The sequence below is a fragment of the Schistocerca gregaria genome, chromosome 1, assembly GCF_023897955.1.
Source record: "Schistocerca gregaria isolate iqSchGreg1 chromosome 1, iqSchGreg1.2, whole genome shotgun sequence".
Lineage (NCBI taxonomy): Eukaryota > Metazoa > Arthropoda > Insecta > Orthoptera > Acrididae > Schistocerca > Schistocerca gregaria.
In genome coordinates, this window is record NC_064920.1 from 127,290,097 (window position 1) to 127,315,048 (window position 24,952).

The 24,952-nt window shown below is 43.5% G+C and overlaps 1 long non-coding RNA gene across 1 annotated transcript in view; it reads left to right on the plus strand.

Annotated features, from left to right (window-relative positions):
• The first annotated feature begins 228 nt into the window (after positions 1–228).
• The window catches only part of LOC126284964 (uncharacterized), a 30,844-nt gene continuing 6,120 nt past the window's right edge, over positions 229–24,952 (plus strand). Inside the window, exons 1-2 of the long non-coding RNA XR_007551585.1 lie at positions 229–409; positions 17,258–17,412. This is a non-coding gene — a long non-coding RNA (uncharacterized LOC126284964). The remainder of the gene's footprint in view (positions 410–17,257; positions 17,413–24,952) is intronic.

Below are 24,952 nucleotides of genomic sequence, written 5' to 3' on the forward strand. Positions count from 1 at the left end.
CGGCGGCGGCCTGCTGCTCGTGGTGGGGCAGGGTGTGGAGGCGCTGTGCGTCTCGGAGCGCGACCTGCTGGCGCCGGCCTCTCTGGCGCAGCTCGAGCTGTTCGCGCGCCACCAGTTGGCCGCCGCGGCCGCCTGCTGCTGCTGGGGCCACTCCGCGGGCGGCGTGGGCGTGGCCTGCGCGCCGGCGCATGCGCAGAGCCCGCCCGGGCCCCGGCCCTGGCGCCCCTGCACGCCCACGCCGCCTCCGCAACGCCACCTGTGCTGCCCGCCTCCTCCCCCACCTCCACCGCCGCCCCTGCCAGCACCCTACGGCGTGGTTGGCAGCCCGGCGCGGCCCGTCCAGCCGCAGTCCGTTCTCGCTACGAAACGAGAGTTTAGTTCGGCCGTGCGTCGCCTCGCGGCTTTCCTGGTGAGTACAGACTGACTCCTACTTTGACTTGACACTTCAGGAGGAGAGACAGGGCAGAGGACACATTCCGAAAGGAACAGCATGCATCTTGAATTTTCATTCTGCTATTTCAACCGCGAAAACTACCCAACGTAGGATAAGGTCGGCTGAATTGAGTCAAAATTTGTTAGTCTACATAAAAGGCATATTTTCACATGAACAAATTCTGATTGTAAATATTTAAGAACTATGCCCTTTGGCCTACTAATTCTAATATACCGGGTGGTCCATTGATCGTGACCGGGCCAAATATCTCACTAAATAAGCGTCAAACGAAAAAACTACAGAGAACGAAACTTGTCTAGCTTGAAGGGGGAACCAGATGGCGCTATGGTTGACCAGCTAGATGGCGCTGCCATAGGTCAAACGGATACTAACTGCGTTTTTTTAAAAATAGGAACTCCCATTTTTATTACATACTCGTGTAGTACGTAAAGAGATATGAATGTTTTAATTAGACCACTTTTTGCTTTGTGATAGATAGCGCTTAGTGGTCATAAACATATAGCTCACAAGTTTAGACCAACAGTTGGTAAGAGGTAGTTTTTTAAATCAAAATACCGAACGTCGGTACGTTTGAACATTTTATTTCGGTTGTTCCAATGTGATACGTGTACGTTTCTGAACTTATCATATCTGAGAACGCATGCCGTTACAGCGTGATTACCTGTAAATACCACATTAATGCAATAAATGCTCAAAATGATGTCCGTTAACCTCAATGCATTTGGCAATACGTGTAACGACATTGCTCTCTACAGCGAGTAGTTCGCCTTCCTTACTGTTCGTACATGGACTGACAATGCGTTGACTCATGTTGTCAGGCGTTGTCGGTGGATCGCGATAGCAAGTGTCCTTCAACTTCCCCCACAGAAAGAACTCCGGGGACCTCAGATCCGGTGAACGTGCGGGCCATGGTATGGTGCTTCCACGATCAATCCACCTTTCATGATACACGCTATTCAATGCCGCTTCAACTGCACGCGACCTATGTGCCGGACATCCAACATGTTGGAAGTACATCGCCATTCTATCATGCAGTGAAACATCTTGTAGTAACATCGGTAGAACATTAGCATTCTCAACACCGACGTTTTTGAGATTCCCGATTGTCGCGCAATTTGTCTGCTACTGATTTGCGGATTAGCCGCGACAGCAGCTAAAACACCTACTTGGGCATCATCATTTGTTGCAGGTCGTGGTTTACGTTTCACGTGTGGCTGAACACTTCGTTTCTTTAAATAACGTAACTATCCGGCGAACGGTGCGGTCATTTGAAGGATACCGAGCAGCGTACATAGCACACACCCGTTGGGCATTTTGATCACAATAGCCATACATCAACACGATATCGACCTTTTCCGCAATTGGTAAACGGTCCGTTTTAACCCGGGTAATGTATCACTAAACAAATACCGTCCGCACTGACGGAATGTTACGTGAAAGCACGTACTTAAACGTTTGTGACTATTGCAGCGCAATTTGTCTCAAATCGAGAAAAGTGGTCCAACTAAACCATTCATATTTCTTTACGTACTACACGAATATGTAATAAAAATGGGGGTTCCTATTTAAAAGAAACTTAGTTGATATCCGTTTGACCTATGGGAGCGCCATCTATCTGGCCAACCATAGCGCCATCTGGTTTCCCCTTCAAGCTAGACAAGTTTCGTTCTCTGTATTTTTTTTCGTTTGACGCTTATTTCGCGAGATATTTGGCCCGGTCACTATCAATGGACCACCCTGTATAATACTACGTAATGAGCTGCATTCCCTGTAGGGTCAGTTCAAAAATGTGTACGTCACATTAAAACAGCAACACATTTTACACAAATAAACCTCTTCTTCCCTGATGCACCAACACGGTTCTCATGGTACCATTCCATGCAATTGCCTTGACACTGAATCCATTCACGAAGTTCCGCCGATATTGGATCGCTGTACTTAACCCCGCACAGTTCCCAAGATCTGTCCATTATCGGCCTCTGTTTCTTCGGAGGATTCTGATGACCCTGAAGCTGGTGATTCACTCTGTAGGTATTGTCTGATCTTAGCCTGGTGTTCCTTCACACTGTCCAGCTAGGGTGACATTTTCCTCTTCTTTGCCATTTTTTTTTTTTTTTTGCGTTCATATTTTCTGAGAATGTAAGCAGTAGTGCTTTGTTTCCTAGCAAAAGATTTTGCTGTTGTCTTCTTTGGAGACGGCAACACGCCATGCAGTGAAACAGAAGACTTCATTGTTTGGCCTGCCATGAACTGAACTAGCCGGAGAACAGACAGTCTGAAGTTGTTTCCTTTGGTGTGCTTACTTGGCTCGACGATTTTTTTTTAGTCACCAGTCTTGTAACTGGTTTGATGCGGTCCGCCACAAATTCCTCTTCTGTGCCAACCTCTTCATCTCATAGTAGCACTTGAAACCAACGTCCGCAATTACCTACTGGATGTACTAGTCAGGAGGACCTCGTGTTCAGCCACTGCGTTTTCCTTCAACGGAAAAACGCCAGTTTAACGAAATCCTTTGTCAGCAATCGCTGGTATTGTCGCTCTCATCCATGCAGCCTTGAAAATGTTTCCAAATATGACATTCTTCATCTTCTTTGTATTTCTTGTTACGTATGTTCATACATTCACTGTCGTAATATGATTCCAGTGGCTTAAAAAATGACCTGACTAATGGCGCAGGCGTGTGGCTTGGTAGGCATATCATACTTACGTTTTTATGGAGCTCTACTCAAGTTTAGTGAGAAGCATGACCATCCACAAGTAAAATGGAGTGTCCAGTCATCCAGTGTGATTGAAAATGTTTCAGGCATTTGAGGAATGCTCCTTCATCAATCGATACGGAATCTGTCACTGTTAGCACAGACGCGTTTGGAAAACCTTCGTCAAATTCAGGTAAAATATGTGCCCTTTAAATATGGTCATAGGAGGAATAATGTTTCCTGCAATATTAGCATAAGATCTTTCTAGGGAAGTCTGTGCATAAACAGCATTGCTCCAGTTTCCATCAAAAACTTGTCTTGTGGGGTCGTTGTTCATTTGGCAATCTGATTCATCAGCACTATAAATCAGCTTAGGATTGCCCAGTATATAAAGGTCCTCCATACATTTCATCAAAGAAAAGAAGCCAGCCATATCTTCTTTATTCAAACCACTGCCATTGAATAGGGAAAGCCCTTCCGCTTTTCTCAACGACAAATTATGGTTTCGTTCCCTGAACCCTTTTAGCCACTTCGTTGGCGTCTGAAAATGTATGCTTTATTTTGTTGGATTCTGTGAACTCGTAAGTACCCTCCTTACAAGATTTTGAATCCAGCGGGAAGCTACATGCACATAAGCTCAGGATTCTTGTGATGAGTTTTTTCTTGTCCCTTATTAAATATTGTATGACCACCTTTTACCTTTGCTGGAGAATGTTTTCCACTTTGAAGTCGTCTTTGTAGATAAGAATGCGGCACCCCAAACGACTCCACTCCTTGGCGCTGATTTCTCCCCACCCGTAAGCTTTAATTGTATCTTGCATGTCATCCTCGGACCACAAACAGTTTTCCTGTGATATTTTCCCATCTGTAATAAAAATGAAAATAAAATAGTACAAAACGAAAACATAATTCCAATGACTAGAAATAAAAGTATGGACCCTTTTCACTCGGATTGGATAGAACGAATTTAACGAAAGTGGAGAATATTTTTTTCTCTACATAGTTAGTCCTGCGCAAGAATTTTTGCGCCGGTAACACAACATATTCTCCAGTATATTAACTTATTGTGCAACGAATACTTAACAAATTACTAAACGAATATCACATCATGTATTTGAATCAAAAGCTATTTTACAAAGTGGAATATTTCCAGAACTTACCACAAGCAGCACAGATTTTTACACAACACACCCCTAACAATGTTTTTCACTTTCCAATTCTTAGTTCACTCACCGCTGTGTGACAGCACTTCCTATAACACTTCTTGTGTGACGATCAGACGGGGATTTGTAAAATCGAACCGTTCATTTCCCGATCCGCTTAGGTCGATCTTACCCTTAGAGGGAGCGTTCCATAAGTAACGTAAGACATTTTTTCTCGGCCATTTTCTGTTGAAAAATGCAGACTTCGTTGGGTCATCCTGAAATACACAGAGGTAACAAGTGGTGGGATAGCGATATGCGAGTATACGGTAGTGCTAGTATCGCGTACACGAGACGTAAAGAGGCAGAGCGCTGGCGCAGCTGTCACTGGCACTCAGGTGACTCGTCTGGAAACGTCTCCCACGTGGTTATGGCAGGACAACGGGAACTAAGGCTTCGATCGCGGAGTGGTAGTTGCAGCTAGACGCAGGACACATTCCGCCTCCGGAATCGTTAGGAAATTCAGTATTCAGAGATCCCCAGCGCCGGGAATACAAAATTTCACACATTAGCTGTCACTACGGGCAACACAGTGGCTGACGCCCTTCAGTTAACGGCCGAGGGCAGCGGCATTTGCTTAAAATTGTCAGTGCTAACAGATTAGCAGCACCGCGTGAAGTAACCGCAGAAAAACTCTGCGGTCATGTACAGTGGCAGCAGGCGACCAACCCGAATGCTTCTGCTGACAGCACGAGATGGCCTGCAGTGCCTCTCTTGCGCTCGTGACCGTATCGGTTGCACAGTAAACGACTGGAAATCCATGGCCTGGTCAGTCCCGATTTCAGCTGATAAGGGTTAGTGTAGCGCAGACCCCACGAAACCACAGACCTCGGTTGTCAACAAGGCAATGTGCAAGCTGGCAGTGGCTCAATAATGGTGTGGGCTGTTTTTACATGGAAAGAACTGGGTCCTCTGGTCCAACTGAATCGGTCATTAACTGGAAATGGTTACGTTCGGCTACTTACGGACCATTTGCAGCCTTTCATGGGATCGATGTTACCATGGCTATGAGAAATTTCACCAGGCCACAATTGTTCACGATTGGTTTGAAGAACATTGTGGACAATTTCTGAGTGATTTTGGCCCCTCATACCGCCAGACATGGAATCCCATCGAACGTTTATGGGACATAATTGAAGTCACTTCGTGCACAAAATCCTGGTGCGGCAAGACTTCAGCAATTATGGACGGCTACACAGGCAGTATGGCTCAGTATCTGTGCAGGGACCTCCCAACGACTTGAGTCCACACCACGCCGAGCTGCTGCACTACGCGGCGCAAATGGTGGTCCGAGACGACGTCTGGAGGCGTCGCGTGACTTTTGTCACATCAGTGTATTCTCATTTCAGCCTCTACGATTTCATGAAGTTCCCATACGTGGCACCGCTACACGTAGCCTTCAAAATGGCGTCTTTAATACAGGCGCGTTGCAGGGAGATAGTTGTCAGAGAGACTCGCAGACATTCGTAGGTGATTCCAGAATGTTTACGGAGACGTGGCATTGAACAAAAGCATGTGAGGGTCGGGCGAGGCTTCTGTCGTCTCCACAGTAAAGTCGTGCCAATCTGTCTGATCTCCAGAGTGAATGGAGTGCTGTTTCTTTTCATACCCCTTTAGTTGAATCCGTGACACCCTTACAGCACAGTGACACGTCGACGATATTCTGTGCTACGTTTTGTTGCCCTTCGTGGCAAGCCGTCCTGGGCCTACATTTCAGCAAGATAATGCCTTCCCGCACACGGCGAGTTTCTACTGCTTATCTTTGTGCTTGCCAAACCCTTCCTTCGCCACCAATTTCACCGAATATCTCCCAGACAAATAACGTTTGGAGCATTATGGGCAGGGTCCTTGAACCGTCTCGGGATTTTGACGGTATAACTGGCCAATTTAGTAGAATCTGACACGATATCCCTTAGGAAGACAACCAACGACATTACCAATCAACGAATAGTCGAACAGATGCTTGCATAAGGGCCAGTAACAGGGCGCACCGACTTTAATGAAAATTTCATCGTTTTTAGGGAACATGAAGTCCAAGCAGCCAAACATAACCGTTTCCAGCCAATAATCGGTTCAATTGGACCAGAGGACCCAGTTCATTCCACACAGTTAGGGAGCCACCACCAGCTTGCACAATGCCTTGTTGACAACTTAGGTTTATGGCTTCGTGGGTTCTGCACCATCCTTGAACTTACCATACCCTCTGACCAACTTAAATCGAGATTAGTCTGACCAGGCCACGGTTTTCCAATCGTCTACCGTCCAACCGATACGTTCTGGAGCCCAGTAGAGGCGTTGAAGGTGATGTCGGCACTTAGGAAGGGCTCACGCGTCGGTCGTCTGCTGCCATAACCCACTGAAGCCAAATTTCGCCACACTGTCCGTAATAAGTTTCTCGTACGTCCCACATTGATTTCTGCAGTTACGTAACGCAGTGTTTCTTCTCTGTTAGCACTAACAGCCCCACGCAAACGCCGCTCCTTGCGGTTGTTAAGTGAAGGCCGTCGACCACTGCGTGGTCCGTGGTGAGAAGTAGTGCCTTACATTCGGTGTTCTCGGTACACTCTCTACAATGTAGATCCCGGAGTACTGAATTCCCTAGCGATTTCCGAAATGGAATGTCAGTTGCGCCTAGCTCCAACTACTATCCCGCGTTCAAATTTTGTTAATTTCCATCGTGAGGCCATAATCACGCCAGAAACGTTTTCACATGGTTCATCTCAGTACAAATCACAGTTCTGCAAATGCACTGTCCTTTTATACCTCATGTGCGTGATACTACCGCTATATATATATATATATATATATCGCTGTCCCTTGGCTTGTTACCCCAGTGCAACGAATAAAACAAAATGGAAAACTGTTTATATCGGCTCCCTAGAGCTATACCTTTACATCTTATCTGCTCAGACGTCGACCAGTACAAATTTGGAATGTTCGACATTCAAGGTACTCCCAGTCTCAAACCTATTTTCCCAAGCTGGGTCTATTAATTTATCAGTGTTTTTGGGGAGCCATCAGAAATGTGGCGTAATTCTAACTGTACATTGTCGACCCGCATGGATGTCTGAGTAGTGCTATTATATTATTCATATTTCGCATACAGTCGCTGCTCCGTTACACTACCCAGATGCTGTCTCTATCAACTACTCAGTACTAAGAATTAATGCAATTTTATATATTCTAAATTTTTCCACTGTACTTCGTACGGTGATAGTGGTCGCCGAAATCTATTTAGTGTCTTCATCAGTGTTAACCTGGATTTATATCTTGTACTCCAGATATTACTGTAAATTAAATCTCAAATTTGGTATAAGACAGCGGCAACGGTACAAAACAGGCTACAGTCGTTTCTGTTGACACCCCGCCAAATCCGTGACCTTGGCGAAGTTTATTACGTTGTTTCAAGTTTTTTTTTTTCTTTCCAAATTACTTTGATGATGGGAAATAAGGCGGTGGTGTAGGATACTGAATTGGCGGATTTGTAGAAAATCTTTTCAGCGTGGAGTGTTGTGGGGAGAACATCGGGAAAACAAGAGGCTCTCCCCTGTAACTATAAAGTACGCAGCAGGAATATTTTGATTGAGGAACAGTAAGGGAAAGTCTGTATCATTCAGGCGCAGTTGAAAGAAGCAAAGAAGGAATTGGTCAAGATCAAGGGAGACAGATCAGTGGAGGGAGTTGGGAACTGGCAATTGGTAGGGAGGCAGGGTGATAGAGAACGCGGCCCAATAGTTTCATTATAAACATTTAACACGGGTATGAACTACTGCCGGAGTTAAGTGGAGAAGAGCTTCAGGTAGAATTAGTAGTATGAAATGTGCAGCAACTTTTACTGTGATCAGAACGCCTAAGAGTGTGAAAAAGTTAAGAATAAACAAGAGCTCCTTCTCGGTGTTAGCAGTCGGAGACTTCGTGTTTCAGGAACGCTTAGAAGAGCGTACCAGCCCACCAGCATATTCAAACCAAATGCAGGGCTAAGTCAAGTGATAGAGAAATTACGGGCTTTATGTAAAGATTTCACAAGAAAGGGACCATGTAGTGATTGTGGGTGGGGCGGAAAGCAGTTTGATCACGGATGGGACATGACACAGGACAATAGTGTTTCCCTTACTTCACTAGTGCACGTTTTGTCGAGCCGTTCCTGCATAATGATTGGCCACGACTTGATGGAGATGTAAGAGGGATTAATGTGGGGTTTAAAGTGGCCCTAATTGCAGGTGACTTTGCTCATGTTGCTCTAGTATCAGTCTGTATTGTAAATAAATGGAGTTCCAGTAGACATAGCCCGCACCTAAACAGGACAAGGGAAGGAAGATTATTACAGCTGATTCACGAAATTATAAGAGAATACGCTGATTTCGTTTCTATTATATACGTTTAGTATGTAATATAGCTTTTATTTCATAAGAGGTCTCACGGACTCTTTGCACCCAGATTTGACTGTGCGGGATGGTTTACACACTAAACCAATGCTTCTCCAGTTAATGGAATTAGAGGTTATAGAGTCCCCTGATCAGTTTACGTGGATGAGGATGAAGGGTAATACCGTTAACCCTCGACAACTCTGGCCCGAAGCTGAAATGAGATTGACAGATACGCAAATCAAAACAGGTCTGAGAAACTCAGATTACAAAAGAGAAGTAGAAAAGCTGGGTCCATAGTGCGCTAACTTCAAATTTTAAACCTTTTCCTGGTACGAGTTTTTGCACATACGTTGATCAAACTTCTGTGGAAATTTGAGTTGCTTTCTGATGATCTCTCACAATTCCTAGTCGGAGGCAAACAACTATCCTCTTCCTAACCCTAATCATTACTTTTTCAATTGTTTTCTTACACGTATAGATAATGCATACAAGCTATTATTTGACCTTTCTCGGTTTTTGTGTGAATGTAACTTGACGTGTCCGTATGGACACCCTGGTCACTTAGATGCGTATTTTAAATTCTTTCTGTGACTTTTAAATTACAGATACTGTTGTTAAGCACATTTTAATACAAATAAGGCATAATTCGAAGAAAATAATCCTTATAAGCCAATTTTTAACAATAAACACAAATTAATTCGCAATCATTTGATTTAATTACATTTGTGGTATACTCAAAACACTGGACACACACCCTACGTCACAATTCTTACATTTTCTGTGAACTGATGACGATTTCCATTTGCTGTACAAACCTACACACCACCTTTTTTCTCTGTTTTCCTGATAGTATTTCATACCATTCTATGTTACAGTAAATGACACGTGAATTCTATCCCCATATAACACTGCCCGCTCCTTTTCCAGGACTCATCTCTTTAGGCAAACTTGTACAGTTTCCCTCCCGCAGTCAAGGTGAGTGGTCTTAGCTTCTGAGCTTCCTTTATATATGTCAAACTGTCAGGAAAGTAAAGCTCAGTCCTGTTTCTTGTTTCACCCATCCTATCCACTCCCTCCGTGTGTTTACTGTAAGTTGCAATAATACCAAGACATCCTTGAATTATCTTCTCTTCTGCGGGGTCTCTTTTCCAGATGATACAGATTCCTCTCCTTCACAGGCAGATGTTACAGCAACCACTGGATCCTCCAACTTTGTGACAATGCCATCATTATTGAAATGCGAAGATTCAAAGTAACCCCCTTCCTTTTCAACTAGTTCTTGCTTTGAAGAAATAGAGGTTTCGGCAACTCTTTTCTCTAATAGTGCTGTTCCTCGATAACCTTATCTTGAAAAGACTGAATAGCAAATCCTATAAAGATGTCATAGAAGAAGAAATGAAATAGCAATTGCTTTACTTCCAGTGCTAAATCGCTTATCATTTGGATGAGTGGGGCAGCAGCCTCATCAAAATGTTCTCTATATGCTTTATTTGTATTTTCTGATTTTTAATACCAACAAGCAAGCTGTGTGAATGAAAATTTTTCAGGTATTGCAAAGACATTACAACCGGCTAATATGAAGTACCAATCTATGTACCGAAACTGTGCTTAGAGTATGAAAGTTACCTTAATAAACATGCCATTCGCATGTGGGAGTTTCTAAAGTATTTAGTACAAGTAGGTGTTACGCCTCTGCTAAAGAAGGGCAATGCGGAAAGCCAGAGGCACATTTGCCTACCGTTAAGTTTCTCATATATAATAGAATCAATTACGAAAGATAAAGGACTGCAACCTTTCAAGCGAATCACTGTTTGAGTTCCGAAGTGGTGGTACAGTGTCACCCATAGCAGAATTCACGCTAGTGGTGCTTGACGCTTGTGGCAAGAATGTGTGTGGCACGGACAACTCTTAGATCTTACTACGGTTTTTAATTTTAATTATTTTCCAGTAATCAGTCTTCTGACTGTTTGATGGGGCCCGCGACAAAATTCTCTCCTGTGTCAACCTATTCATCTCAGAGTAGCACTTGCAACATACATCCTCAATTATTTGCTGGATGTATTCCAATCTCTATCTTCCTCTACAGTTTTTGCCCTCTACAGCTCCCTCTAGTATCCTGGAAGTTATTCCCTCGTGTCTTAATCGGCGGGGTCAGATATTTTCTCTGCCTCATGATGATTGGGTGTTGTGTGATGTCCTTAGGTTAGTTAGGTTTAAGTAGTTCTAAGTTCTAGAGGACTGATGACCATAGATGTTAAGTCCCATAATGCTCAGAACCATTTGAACCATGTCTTAACAGATGTCCTAACATCCTGTCCCTTCTCCTTATCGTTGTTTTCCACATTCCTTTCCTCTCCGCTTCTGCGCAGAACCACCTCATTCGTTACCTTATCAGTTCACCTAATTTTCGACATTCGTCGGTAGCACCACATTTCAAATGCTTCGATTCTCTCCTCACACTTCCATAAAATGCTGTGCTCCAAATGTAAATTCTCGGAAATTTCTTCCTGAAATTAAGGCCTATGTTTGATACTAGTAGACTTCTCTGACCCTTACTGCCAGTGCTAGTCTGCTTTTGATGTCCTCCTTCCTTCCTCCGTCCGTCATTGCTTATTTTGCTGCGTAGGTAGAATAATTCTTTCACTTCGTGACTATCAATCCTGATCTTAAGTTTCTTGCTGGTCTCATTTCTGCTACTTCTCACTACTTTCATCTGTTTTCGATTTACTCTCAATCCATATTCTGTACTCAATAGACTGTTCATTCCATTCAGCATAGCCCGTAATACTTAATTTTACTCAAGACAGCAATGTAATCAGCGAATAGTATCATTGATATCTTTTCTCCTTGACTTTTAATTACACTCCTGAACTTTTCTTTTATTTCCATCATTGCTTCTTCGATGCACAGCAAAAGACAACCTCCCTGTCTTGCACCCTTTTTAATCCGACCACTTAGTTTTTGGTAGTCTACTCTTACTCTTTCTTTTTGGCTCTTGTACATATTGTACATTACCGTCTCTCCAGATAGCTTACCCCCGGTTTTCTTAGAATTTCGATCATCATGCACCAATTTACATTGTCCAACTCTTTTCCCAGGTCGATAAATCCTATGAAAGTCTTGATTTTTCTTTATTCTTGCTTCCATTATCAATCGCAACCTCAGAATTGCCTCTTGTGCATTTATCTTTCCCAAAACTAAACTGATCATCTGGCACATCCTAAACTTTCTTTTCCATTCTTCTATATATTATTCTTGTCAGCAACTTAAGATGCATGAGCTGTTAAGCTGATTGTGCAATAATTCTCGTATTTGGAGTCTTCGGAATTGTGTGGATGATATTTTTCCGAAAGTCAGATGGCATGTTGCCAGACTCATACATTCTACACACCAACGTGAATAGCTGTTTTTGTTCCCCCCCACCCCCACCCCCCCCAATGACTTAAGAAATTTTGATGGAATGTTATCGATCCCTTCTGCCTTATTCGATCTCCAAAGCTGTCTTAAATTCTGATTCTAATACTGGATCCCCCACTTCTTCTAAATCGGCTCATGTTTCTTCTTCCACACCAGACAAATCTTCCCCTCATAGACGCCTTACATATACTCTTTTTCACCTGTCCGCGCTCTCCTCTGCATTTAAGTGGAATTCCTGTTGCAGCCTCAATGTAACCGTCATTGCTTTTAATATCAACAAAGGTTGTTTTGACTTTCCTATATGCTAAGTCAGTCCTTCTGAAAATCGCTTCTTCGATTTCTTCACATTTTTCATGCAGCCATTTCGTCTTAGCTTCCATGCACTTTATATCTATTCCATTGATCAGCGACACACATTTCTGTATTCCTGAATTTCCCTGAATATTTTTGTGCTTTCTTCTTTTATCGACCAACTGAACTATTTTCTGTTACCCATGGTTTCTTCAGTTACCTTATTTGTACTTGCGTTTTCATTTCCAGCTTCTGTGATTGACCGTCTTAGAGAAGTCAACTGTACTGCCTACTGAGCTATTCTTTATTGGTGCATAGCCTTCAAGCGTATCTCGTCATTCCTTAGTACTCCCGCGTCCCACTTCTTTGCGTATCGATTCTTCCTAACTAAAATCTTAAACTTAAGCCTACTCTTCATCACTAAGACATTGTGATCTGAGTAGGCCTTACAATCCACTATCTGATTTCCGTGCTTAACCATGATGTAATCTCGGTTCCCGTATCACCTGGCCTTTTCCAATATACCTCCTCCTCCTGTGGTTGTTGAACAGAGTATTCGCTATTACTACCTGAAATTTATTACGGAACTCAATTGGTCTTTATCCTCTTTCATTCCTTGTCCCAAGCCCATCTTCTCCTGTAACCTTGCCTTCTAGTCCTTTCCCTACAACTGCATTCCCGTCCCCTATAACAATTATATCATCCTATTCATAACGAATCCTAATCCCGTTATACCATGTTCTGCTAATTTTGATATTGCCCTATACTCACCTGACCAGAAATCCCTGTCTTTACCTTTCACTCCCCTGACTCCTATAACTAGTTTGAGCCCTTGCATTTCCATTTCCAGATTTTTCTAACTTGCGTTCCACTTTCAGGCTTCTGACATTCCACACCTCGACCAGCAGAACGTTATCCTTTCGTTGGTTTCTAAGTCTTTTTCTCATGGTCCCTTCCCCCTTGGCAGTTACTCACGGAGATCCGAATGGGGAACTAGTCGCGAATCTTCTGCCAATGGAGAGATCATCATGACACTTTCAGTTACAGGCTTCGTGTCCTGTGGATACACGTTCTCTCTTTAATGCAACTGTTTCCATTGCTTTCTGCAACTTCATGCCGGTGATAGTTGCTGATTCTTCTGCAGTTGCTTTACAGGCAGTTTCCCATACCAAGGACAAGAGTGCCCTAAACCTCTGACCGCTCCTCCGCACTCTTCGACAAGGCCGTTTGCAGAATTAGCGTGACTTAATATTCCGGAAGTCTTCGGCTGCCAAAGCTGAGTAGTAATTAAAATTTAAGCGATGGCAGATTTCGAACCTGGTGTCTAGGGCATTTTGTTTACTAATAGAAAACGCTACCTTTAGACCAGGTTTTTGATACTGTTGACATAATACTCTACTAAGCTAGTCATTAGGAATAAAAGGCATAACTAACGACTATTGCCGATCGTACCTAGCAAGTAGAGCACAAATAATAGATAACTAAAACTCTAAAATTTGTGCTTAACCGCTTACCAGAACCAAAATACATTAAAGTTCCTCAGGGCAGTATATTAGAACCAAGACTGTCCTGATGTAAGTAAACTACTTTCGCCAATAGTTTTACTAATGGGAAAAAGTCTTTGCTTATGGCAGCATTATTACAGTCGCCGAGAAAAAAAAACTCATTGCAGAGAAAACAAATGAGACCCTCGACGACATTAAGTCAGTATGCAACGATCCGTTAAGTATAAAGAAAAAGATGCCATGAATTAGTTTGAAGAGTACGAAAGGACACTGTTAGATTCAATAGAGGCACTTCTATAGACTGTGTGCAAACACACAATTTCTGTAAGTGGCTGTTGATTCACAACTGGAGGGGGAGGAACACATACAGAATACCATCAGCATGTTTTGTCCTTAAGTTTGTATCAGGTACTGTCTGTTTGGTATTGTTTGTGTGTACTATAAATTCTTAACTGTTGAACTATTTTCTGGGGAACAAATACACGAAGTACAGAAAAGGTACTAATGAAGAATAACCACACATTGCTCATTGTGAAGATCTGTTCAAAAGTTTTGTCTACATCATGTGAATATATTTACCAGTTATGCACATTAAATATAACTTTCATAATTACTACACAAACAACTCTATCCATGACAATGAAGCAGGACAAGGACTTTACTTATACTTGCCAAGAAAGAATTAACAAAATTCAAAGCAGAATTTTCTATCAAGGAATAAAATTGCATATAATTACCCAAAGAGGTAAAACAAATTTATTTCAAAAGTTACGAAGTACCTTTTGAAGAATACGAGCTATACAGTGAACGGTTACTTCGATGATACATACTAGAAGTATCGTAAAACACATTACCCAAGTAACCAATAGCCGGCCGTGGTGGCCGATCGGTTCTAGGCGCTTCCGTCTGAAACCGCGCGACCGCTACGGTCGCAGGTTCAAATCCTACCTCGGGCATGAATGTGTATGATGTCCTTAGGTTAGTTACGTTTAAGAAGTTCTAAGTCTAGGGAACTGGTGGCCTCAGATGTCAAGTCCCATAGTGTTTAGAGCCATTTGATCCCATTTGAACCAAGTAACCAGTAGTAATAAAAGGCAGCCACACAGCACTTACGCACTTTTTTTCTTGTTCATTTCCGGAAAAATCTTACTCCCAAAGCCCTCCTACGTAAAATGCAAATTTTTGAGGTCCGAGGTCCTAAACACATTACACAGGGGTTCTTAGTCAGTTTTTCAGGCAAGGGAATGATGATTTGTGATAAACAGAATGGAAACCAAATATTGCAATGATCGTGATGATAGCTGATCGTCTAGTGTTACACTATGTGATAAAAAGTACCCGGACACCAGGATGAAAATGACTTGTTCGTGACGCCCTCCATCGGTAATGCTGGAATTCAGTAGGGTGATGGCCAACCCTTAGCCTTTGACAGGTTCCGCTCTATCAGTCATACGTTCAATCAGGTGTTGGAAGGTTTCTTGGGGAATGGCAGCCCATTGCTCACGGAGTGCTGGACTGAGGAGAGGTACCGTTATCGATCGCTGATGTCTGGCAAGAAGTCGGCATTCCAAAACATCTCAAATGTGTTCTATAGGATTCAGCTCATGACTATGTACAGGCCACTCCATTACAGTGATGTTGCTGTCGTGTAACCACTCCGCCACAGGCCGTGCATTACGAACAGGTGCTCGGTCGTGTTGAAAGATGTACTCGCCACCCCCGAATTACTCTTCAGCAGTGAGAAGCAAATTGGTGCTTAAAACATCAATGTAGGCCTGTGCTGTGATAGTGCCAGGCAAAACAAGGGGTGCAGGCCCCCCTCAACAATTAATGATCACACAATGGCAGCACCGCCTCCGAATTTCACTACTGGCACTACACACGCTGGCAGATGACGTCAACCAGGCATTCGCCATATCCAAACCCTGCCATTGGAGCGCCACATTGCGTGCCTTATTTGTCACTGCAAACAACGTTTTTTCACTGTTCAATGTTTACGCTCCTTACACCAAGAGAGGCATCGTTTGGCATTTACAATGGTGATGTGGCGCTTATGAGCAGCCGCTCGACCATGAAATCCTTTTCTCACTTCCCACCTAATTGTCATAGTACTTGAAGTGGATCCTGATGCATTTTGTAATTCCTGTGTGATGGTCGGGATAGATGTCTGCCTATTTATAACGTATGACTCCCTTCAGCTGTCGGCGGTCTGTCACTCAACAGACGAGGACGGCCTGTACGCTTTTGTGCTGTGCGTGTTCCTTCACGTCTCCACTTCACTATCACGTCGGAAACAGTGGACCTAGGGATGTTTAGGAGTGTGGAAACCTCACGTACAGACGTATGACGCAAGTGCCACCCAATGACCAGACCACGTTCGAAGTCCGTGAGTTCCGCGGAGCGCCCCGTTCTGCTCCCTCACTATGTCTACCGAGGTCGCTGATATGGTGTACCTGGTAGTGGGTGGCAACACAAAGCACCTAATATGAAAAACGTTTGTTTTTTGGGGTGTCAGGATACTGTTGGTCACCTAGTGTACGTTTTGTAATGTGTAAAATAATTCGTAGTAAAATGTATGGACAATGTAGCACTAGATTCTTAGGTGAATAACAAGACAATGTTCTATACTAGGGATAAACCAAATGAAGATGAGCTATTTGAAAGAGGCTGACCTTTTATTCGACAAGATAAGGGCTGGAAATGCCATCCAGTCATCCTGGTTTAGGTTGTCCATTGCTTCCTTGAATTGAGGCAAATGTCAGAATAGATCTACATTCCTTCCATCCTTGTAAAACTGGACCTGTAAATACTTGTATATAAGGATGTTTTCGTGCTCCTTTTAAAAGTTGAATACCATGACGTGTCCAGTATCTTTATTAAAAGTAATCTACAGAAAAATGAAAGTGCCACTAGTAATACACATTTCCTGACTGATGCATATGGATAACTTGAAGTTAACACCACAGCCTATTTCCACGATCACAACATTTTAATTTTTTGCTTGTTACCTTCCATAGATGTGGGTAATTCATCTAAAAGTGTATGTGTGGCCCACACGACCAAGTTTGTCTGCGAGATTTGATCTGGAACCACAAATCTGAATAATTTCCTCAGACGTGCAACTGCATGTTCCGACTTCACAATAACCTCATACTTGCGAAGACTTCAGATGTAGAGCCTATGATTTGCTTGTGCAGCTGTGATGTATATGGACGTCTGTGCAGGCAAAGCGCAGTGATGTCACCATGAACTTTATCTAGTGAACAACACAGATCCAGTATCTGGCGGGACACACATGGTGACTGAGTCTGCTTTCTGTCTACAGGGGCCGGACAGCCCGCCGATACATGAGCCAGACCTACGTGCGCTGCTGCAGCAGCCGCGGCTGTTGGAGCCACCACCCACATCTTCACACGCTCGTCGGTAGCTGAGCCAGCTGCTGCCTCTGGCGTCGACAAACGCCTGTTCATACCGTCCCAGGTAGCTGAGAGATCCCCAATGTGGGGTGGGGATGGGGGCATCAAGTGCCTCCTCAAACTCCCCAGAATTAATGACTGAATCCCGCCACTGCTGCCTTATCAAGTGACTCTTCACACACTACCTGGTAGCTGCAGCAACTTCCACAGTTGGCTTACCACATGCCTCTACACACACTTTCCAGCACTAGAAGCCACTGTTAACACACACACACACACACACACACACACACACACACACACACACACACTCTTACTCCACAGTGGTTTCCTTAAGCCTACATTACAGGATTACTAAACATCTCTCACACATTACCTAGCAGTTGCACCAGTTTCTGCTACTGGCTTCCACACAGCTCTACACACACCCATATACTCTAGCGGCTGCAACAGTCAGCACTGCCAACTTCCCATGTGCCCCATCATACTCTCACAATCTGGGCGACCCATCTCTTTCCACTTTCTCTTCACACACTGCCCTGTAGTTTCTCTGGGCTACAACATTGGCTTACCACGTGACTCTTCACACTCACGCTGGAAGCTGTACTAAGCTCTGCTGCTGGCTTACCATGTGCCTTGCACACTGTCGTTGGTACCTGTGTCAGCCCAACTGCTGGCTCACCATGTGCCTTTCCGCACACTCCCTGGCAGCTGTGCCAGCCACTACTGCTGCCCTATCGCACAACTTTTCATGTGCTACGCAGTAGCTGTGCCTGTCTCCACTGCTGGTTTATCATACATCTTCCACACAGTATCTGGTAGTTGCGTCAGTTACTGCTACTGCCTTCTGGCTGTATCATTTGCCTTATCACGTACCTCTTCACACTTTTTCTGGTAACTGGGTCAGCCTTCACTGTTGGATTATTAAACCTCTTCACACATTCTCCAGCAGCTGCACCTATTTCTGTTGCTTGTTTACCTTGCACACTGCACACATTCACTTTTAACTACCTTAAAACAGTTCTTGATACTCTCTCCAATACGTGGCTTATCACGAACCTCTGCACACACTTCCCAACTTCACCAGCTTCTGCTGCTGGTAACCCCATGGACCTTGCCACACAACTCCAGAAACAACGCTACTTGGTGCTTCTAGTGCCCATTTGGCTCTTTCCACAACATGTGTTAGCAGTGTTGGAAGCAACTCACTTTGCTTCATTCTCCCAGGTAGCTGCGGCTGCTGTTACTGTAACGACAGTTTGATGCCAGACACAGAAGTCGATGTACGCAGTTTGTACATTCAGATGGACTTTCCACCCTCCCAGTGTTTCGTCACACATCTTTTTTATATGTTACTTTGTGATAAGTAGATGTCTCCCAAAGTGACAATAGAGTAGTTTATTCAGTAAAGCCACATTGCATGTTCCCTTTGATGGTCATACTTCATAGTTTGACCACTGGCTCTAACATGAACTTAAACTGATCTGCCCTATCTTTTAGTAACAATTCAACTAAACATTTACGCCATAAGCCACAGTATGTTGGATGGAAATGCACAGTAGTGTCCCACAGTCATTCCCCTCCCCTCCCCTCCCCTCACCCACCCGCTTCCCATTCCGTTTGTCACGAAATAAAGTGTGACATTACACAGATCAGGCAGCTAAAATCGGTGTTTGGAATACTAGGCTCTACATTATGGCAGGATATTTGGGTGTGCAGATCAACCAGTGAGATATGTCACGCACGAAGAGCAAATTCACAACACTCTGGGGCTCTTTAATAGCCTGGATCTGTATCATCATTTTCAACTAGCCTTGGTGACTTGGGTAAAGACCTGGTGAGTGGGCTCATTAACTACATGTAGCGAAGCATTCTGTTATAATGCGAAGCGGTAAGCTTAACATTATTTTAAAATGTTTCAGTATTCGCCACCACATCAGCAGATGATTTGCTGGTTATGGATGTATGCCCATTAGACCTGATAATCAGGCACACAGCAGCAGTTTACCGACTAATGAAAAACAGATTTGATAGTCAAATGAGATATGGGACGCACATATCAAAATATCTAGAATATAAAGAATAAAACTATACATCTTAACTAAATAAAATTTTAGATTTGTTTTTTTAGCATGGTCAGATGATGCCGTTCTGAGTAAGGTGACGGAGTTTCTACTTCGGCATGGGTGTTGTCAGTTCTCTTCTGTATAGGACCCCACATATTGGAGCAATATTCTAGGAAAGATCACACGAGAATTGACTCAAGTAATCTTCATAGGGTGGCAGTGTTTTCCTGGTATCATGCCAATGGTATGGCCTAGTATCATCCTATACAATAGTAAGATAACAACTATATCTACAATAGAGCCTACATGATTGTTCCATTTCACAGCTATACAAATTCTTACTCATGTATTTGTATGAGTTGAATGATTGAAGTTGTAACTCATTGTTATTGTAGTCACAATGTTTCTGTATTTTGTGGACTGTACAAGTTTGAATTTTTTTCAACTTATACAGTAAGTTACCGGTATCTCCACCACTCGGAAGTACACCAGCTGATGAATAGTATTCGGACACACCTATGTATAGAGAGAGAGAGAGAGAGAGAGAGAGAGAGAGAGAGAGAGAGAGAGAGAGAGAGAGAGAGAGGGGGGGGGTTAGGTCTCATCGACAGTAGGATCATTAGAGTCGGAGCACAGTCTCGGCTTGAGAAAGGATGGAGGAGGAGGAGATAGGCCATGCCCTTTCGAAGGAACCATCCCGGCATTTGGCTTAAGCGATTTTCGGAAATTACAGCTGCAGAATTGGTCGGTCAGGAGAGCTGACGGAATTTGAGTGGGGACTAGTTATTTTACGTCACCTAAGTAACACTTGTAAAGCTGCCCGAGTCGATGTGATTGTGAAATGTAAAAGCGAAGGCGCAACTACAGCTAGACAGGTAGACATCACGTACTGACGCACAGGGAACATAGAGGACTGCGGAGGATGGTTGTAAAAAATATGAAATCAGCACAAGGAATCTTCGTGAGTTCCAAGTTGCTGCCAGCAGTCAAACTAGCACAATGGCTGTCCACAGGTAACCAAGAATAATGGGGTACAACGGTCGACCGGAAGACACATTTTCGTAGCCAGTGCGAAGCGACACTTGAGGTGATGTAAAGAAAGACGTCTCTGGTCAGTGGACTAAGAGCAACGTGCGATTTGGAGTGCCGAATCTCATTGTACCCCGTAGCAACCCCACGGAATATGCCCATAGATTGTTACCTGCCGTCATGTATAGTGCCATCAACGAAGTACCGAGGAAGCGAGTTATTGGTTGGGGGTGTTCACTGTGGTTATGGGGTGGTCCAGTTATTGCGCCGAAGAAAACGTTAAATGCAGGACGGCTTAAACTCATTTTACAACATAGAGTACTGTGTACAGTACAGTGACATTTGAAGCGATAATTGTATCAGCATCACAGGGCACCCTTTCATAAAGCATCGTCTGTAGTCAACGGTATGTGGGCAGTAAAAGTCCTTAAATGGACTGGCCTATCTTGAGTTCCGAGCTGAACTCAATGGCATCTCCCTGACTAGTTAAAACTTGGACTTCGCTCCAGACCCTGACGTCCATCACCATTACTTCATCCAGCCTCGGCTCTTGAGGAATGGACTGCCACTCCTCCACCTCGTACCCAGAAGAGAGCAAGTAGTCGTATAGGCGAATGGTGCACGCATTCATCGTTATTGTCCGCTAATAGGTGTGGTGCATAATGAGTGGGAGAGCTAGGTCGTGAGATGGGTGTGATACATTCTTTCAAAATGCATTGCAAATTTATTACATTAAAAATACCCCTTAAAAAAAGATATTCATAAACCCTCATCCAATCATAGTTTAGGACAACATTTAATTTTAAGCAATTAAATGGATGTGCCTACACAACTTTCTCAGCAAATACAAAATGCAACTGCAGTAATTTCAGAAAACGCACCATAGTAAAACAATATACTTAAAACTCGTAATCTATATATTCTCCATAATCCATGCATGGAAAATACTGACCAGACGGAACTGAATTAAACCTCTACAAAACTGAGTTTTACATAGGCGAAGAAACATCTTTAGGAACACAGTTAATAAGTTTCACAATATTGCTCATGACTTGTTCCGTAACTGAGCTGCGATTACACACAGCAAACCAGCAAATTCACTCATAAACCCTGAACACAGTGAAGTTGCCTCAGGCTTGCTACAGCAACGCTTTTCTGAATCACAACCAGACCATTTCTGGACAACAATCGAGGCCACGCAGCACGCACTCCGCGTGCAGCCGGGTACACTGGGGTTCACAACCTGTAACAATCAATCTTAACACGATGGCTCATTCGATAGTAGAGGCCGCTGTTGACGCAAAGCCGGGGAAAAGTAGCACATCCAGGGTATGCAGAAGGCGTACTCCGGCGGGATGGGCTTGCTCAGCGGTCGTTAGGGTAGCAGACGAAGCCCTCTGTTGTCAGTCCAAGGCGGGCTGTTTCGTTTAGGAGGCGCCACAGTCGCTTCGCAACGCCCAAAACGCCGTTCAACACGACACTCGGCGGAGGCGTGTTGCGTGTCTTGAAAAGGCGATGCAGCTGGGACGACTGAGTCTGCACAATGTGTCCGGATACTTTTGATCAGATAGTGTATTACAAAAAATCTGACAACGTTTGTGTCTTTTCCAAGTTAGTGAGAAACTTTATATCACAACCATCGGCACGAAAAATGAAGTACCGATTTTTAATATTAACTGTACAAGGAGGCCAATGATCCGTATATGTGAAGAGTGGTAAAATGAAGTAGAAGCATTCAGATTCATAACACTGTTTCATTCTCTATCACGCATTAGTCGCCAACACCTGAACATCTAAAACTTCAGCAGCTACCAACCTCTGCCCTGCCTACTGATCAGGTGCTATGGTAGAAACGACACTAACACCATTACGTGAAATAACATTCTAGGGCCTTTCATGATTACATTGTTCATTTGCAGTAAAACGTGCATACTGGGCAGCTACAATGCAACAACCGCTAGGTCGATGATGTGATAAACGAAAATCAAAGTAACGTGGCAACGAAGTCAATAAATAACGTTCTATACCGGCATCGTTATTTCGCTAACTTTTCGGTAAGTGTAACTCTGTGGTCATTTGCTGCCATTACCAAAAAATTTGAAGTAAGTTCCTATTTTTAATTTCTACATTTAGTATAACTAAGACTTCAGACTTACCTTATTATGTGGAAACTAACTTTTTTATGGTACGCGTAGGAGAAATCCAGCTGGTCAAAGTGTAATACGCAGAGCTAGACGGACATAATATTGCTTAGAGAAAGTAATAGCAGTGAGGACATTCATGATGATGCATCTGTCACTTATCGATCATATTAGTATGTGAGCACCGAAAATTGAAGTACTGATTTTTAAAATTAATTATACAAGCAGGCCAATTAAATTTATATAATTCGAAAGGAACTTTGCCGTAGATGTGTACACACAGCCATTACGAGAGGCCAAAGTAAGTACACACACTGAAATTTTCCTTTGTCTCTGACATTGCTACCAGTTTGTACCACGTTAACGGTCGGGTGCTGTCGTAGAAACGACACACTAAAGGAACCACTTTTCGTGAAGTTTCACTCTAGGGTCGTTCATACTTAAATGTTTCAGACAGTTCATCAGCAATAACACACGTGTACCGGGTAGCTACTCTACCGCAACTGCTATTTCGTTGATGTTGTCAACAGCGGAAAACAAAACGCAGTAACAAAGCCGTAGTATGTCCATTATAATTATCCGGGCTGACTAGCGAGCCAGTGGGTGTGTTGGACCTTCCATCGAACTACGGACCCCCCTTGAAGATGTCTCCCGCAATCGGAGACGAAACGTTGGGAATTGACACAGAATTCATCAACCAACCACGGCATAACAGCCCGGATAATTATATTGGACATGATATTTCCGACCGTGAAAGTCTACATTTTAGTATCAAAAGCCGTAATAGACAACAAACGTTGTTTATTTGGCCTTTTTTTCACTTTGGTCTAAGAGCAAATGGAAACAATTCTATTCGTTTGCCACCGTCACCACAAAATTGTGTTCCTGATTTTCAGTATCTTCATTCTGAGTGGCTATAACGTCTATCACTATAAGGAAACGGTGTTATAGACTATGTCTCGAAAAGGAATATTAACGTGTCGGAATGAAAGTGCTAGAGAGTTTTTCTGTAGAGAAGGGAAGAGGAATAATGGAGATGCTGGTAATGGTAATTCTATCATCGTTCTGAAAGATACATTTGAATGTGCACTGAACGTAATTCCATTCTGGTAGCTGTAATTACGGTTTGAAGAATTTATAGTGCACATTTTGAAATGCAAATCATTTCGCGTCTGTGGTCACTTAACGCGATTCAACGGCGTTCACATTGTGTTGTTATAAGGGAAAAGTTGATTTGCTGCCATTAACACACAATTTATTTTTCAACACAGCGTATCAAAAACTGCCTTTAAATGATCGAACAGTTAAGGAGAAATCAAAGAATTATCTTAAGAATACACTTAACTACAATGCAGCACTTGCCACGGATCAGCTCTGCAGCCAAAATTTCAAACAGTTTAAGATATGACATTTGCTGTCACAGATCACGTCCACTAACGCAACTGGTCGAATTTTGACCACAGGCGATACTAGTTACTATTAATATCTTGTCAATAATTTAAGTGTGTAACGTATCTATACCCTCCAGCGTATAGCAGCTTTTGCGCCACGTGTACCTGATGTTCCTTGTTAATGGAAACAAGGTATCAGTTCCGAAGAAGAAAGTTTAACGACAGAATACAGATAGCTATACACTGAGGTGGCAAAGGTCATGGAATGTCTCATGTCATGTAGGACATTTTGCTCGGTGTCGTGCAGCAAATCGGCGTGGCATGGACTCAAGTCGTTAGAAGTCCCCTGCACAAATATTGAGCCTTGCTCCCTATATAGATATCTATAATTACGAAAGTGTTGCCGATGAAGGATTTTGTGCACGAACTGACTTCTCGATTAGATCCCATAAATGTTCGCGGGATTCATGTCGGGCGATCTGGATAGCTAAATCAGTCGTTCGAAATGTTCAGAATGTTCCAACCAGTCGCTAACTACTGTGGCCCAGTGACGTGACGCTTTGTCATGCACAAAAATTCCATCGTTTTTTGGGGACAGAAGTCCACGAATGGCTACAAATCCTCATCCAGAAGACCCTGTCAGCTCCTTATAAACACAGCCTACATCATTGTGGAGCCACCACCAGCTTTTGCAATGTCTTGTCGACAACTTGGGTCCATAGCCAGTGGGGTGTGCGCCACATTCGAATCCTGCCATCAGCAGTCCAACTAAAATCGGGACTCACTTGACCAGGCCACGGAATTCATCTAGGGTCCAACCGATACGGACGCTAGCCGCGCTGCAGGCGATTTCGTGCTGTTAGCAAAGGGACTCGCGTCGGGCCTCTGCTGCCACAACCCATTAACGCCAAATGTCGCGTCACTGTCCTAACGGATACATTCGTCGTGTGCCCCACATTGATTTCCGGTGTTATCAC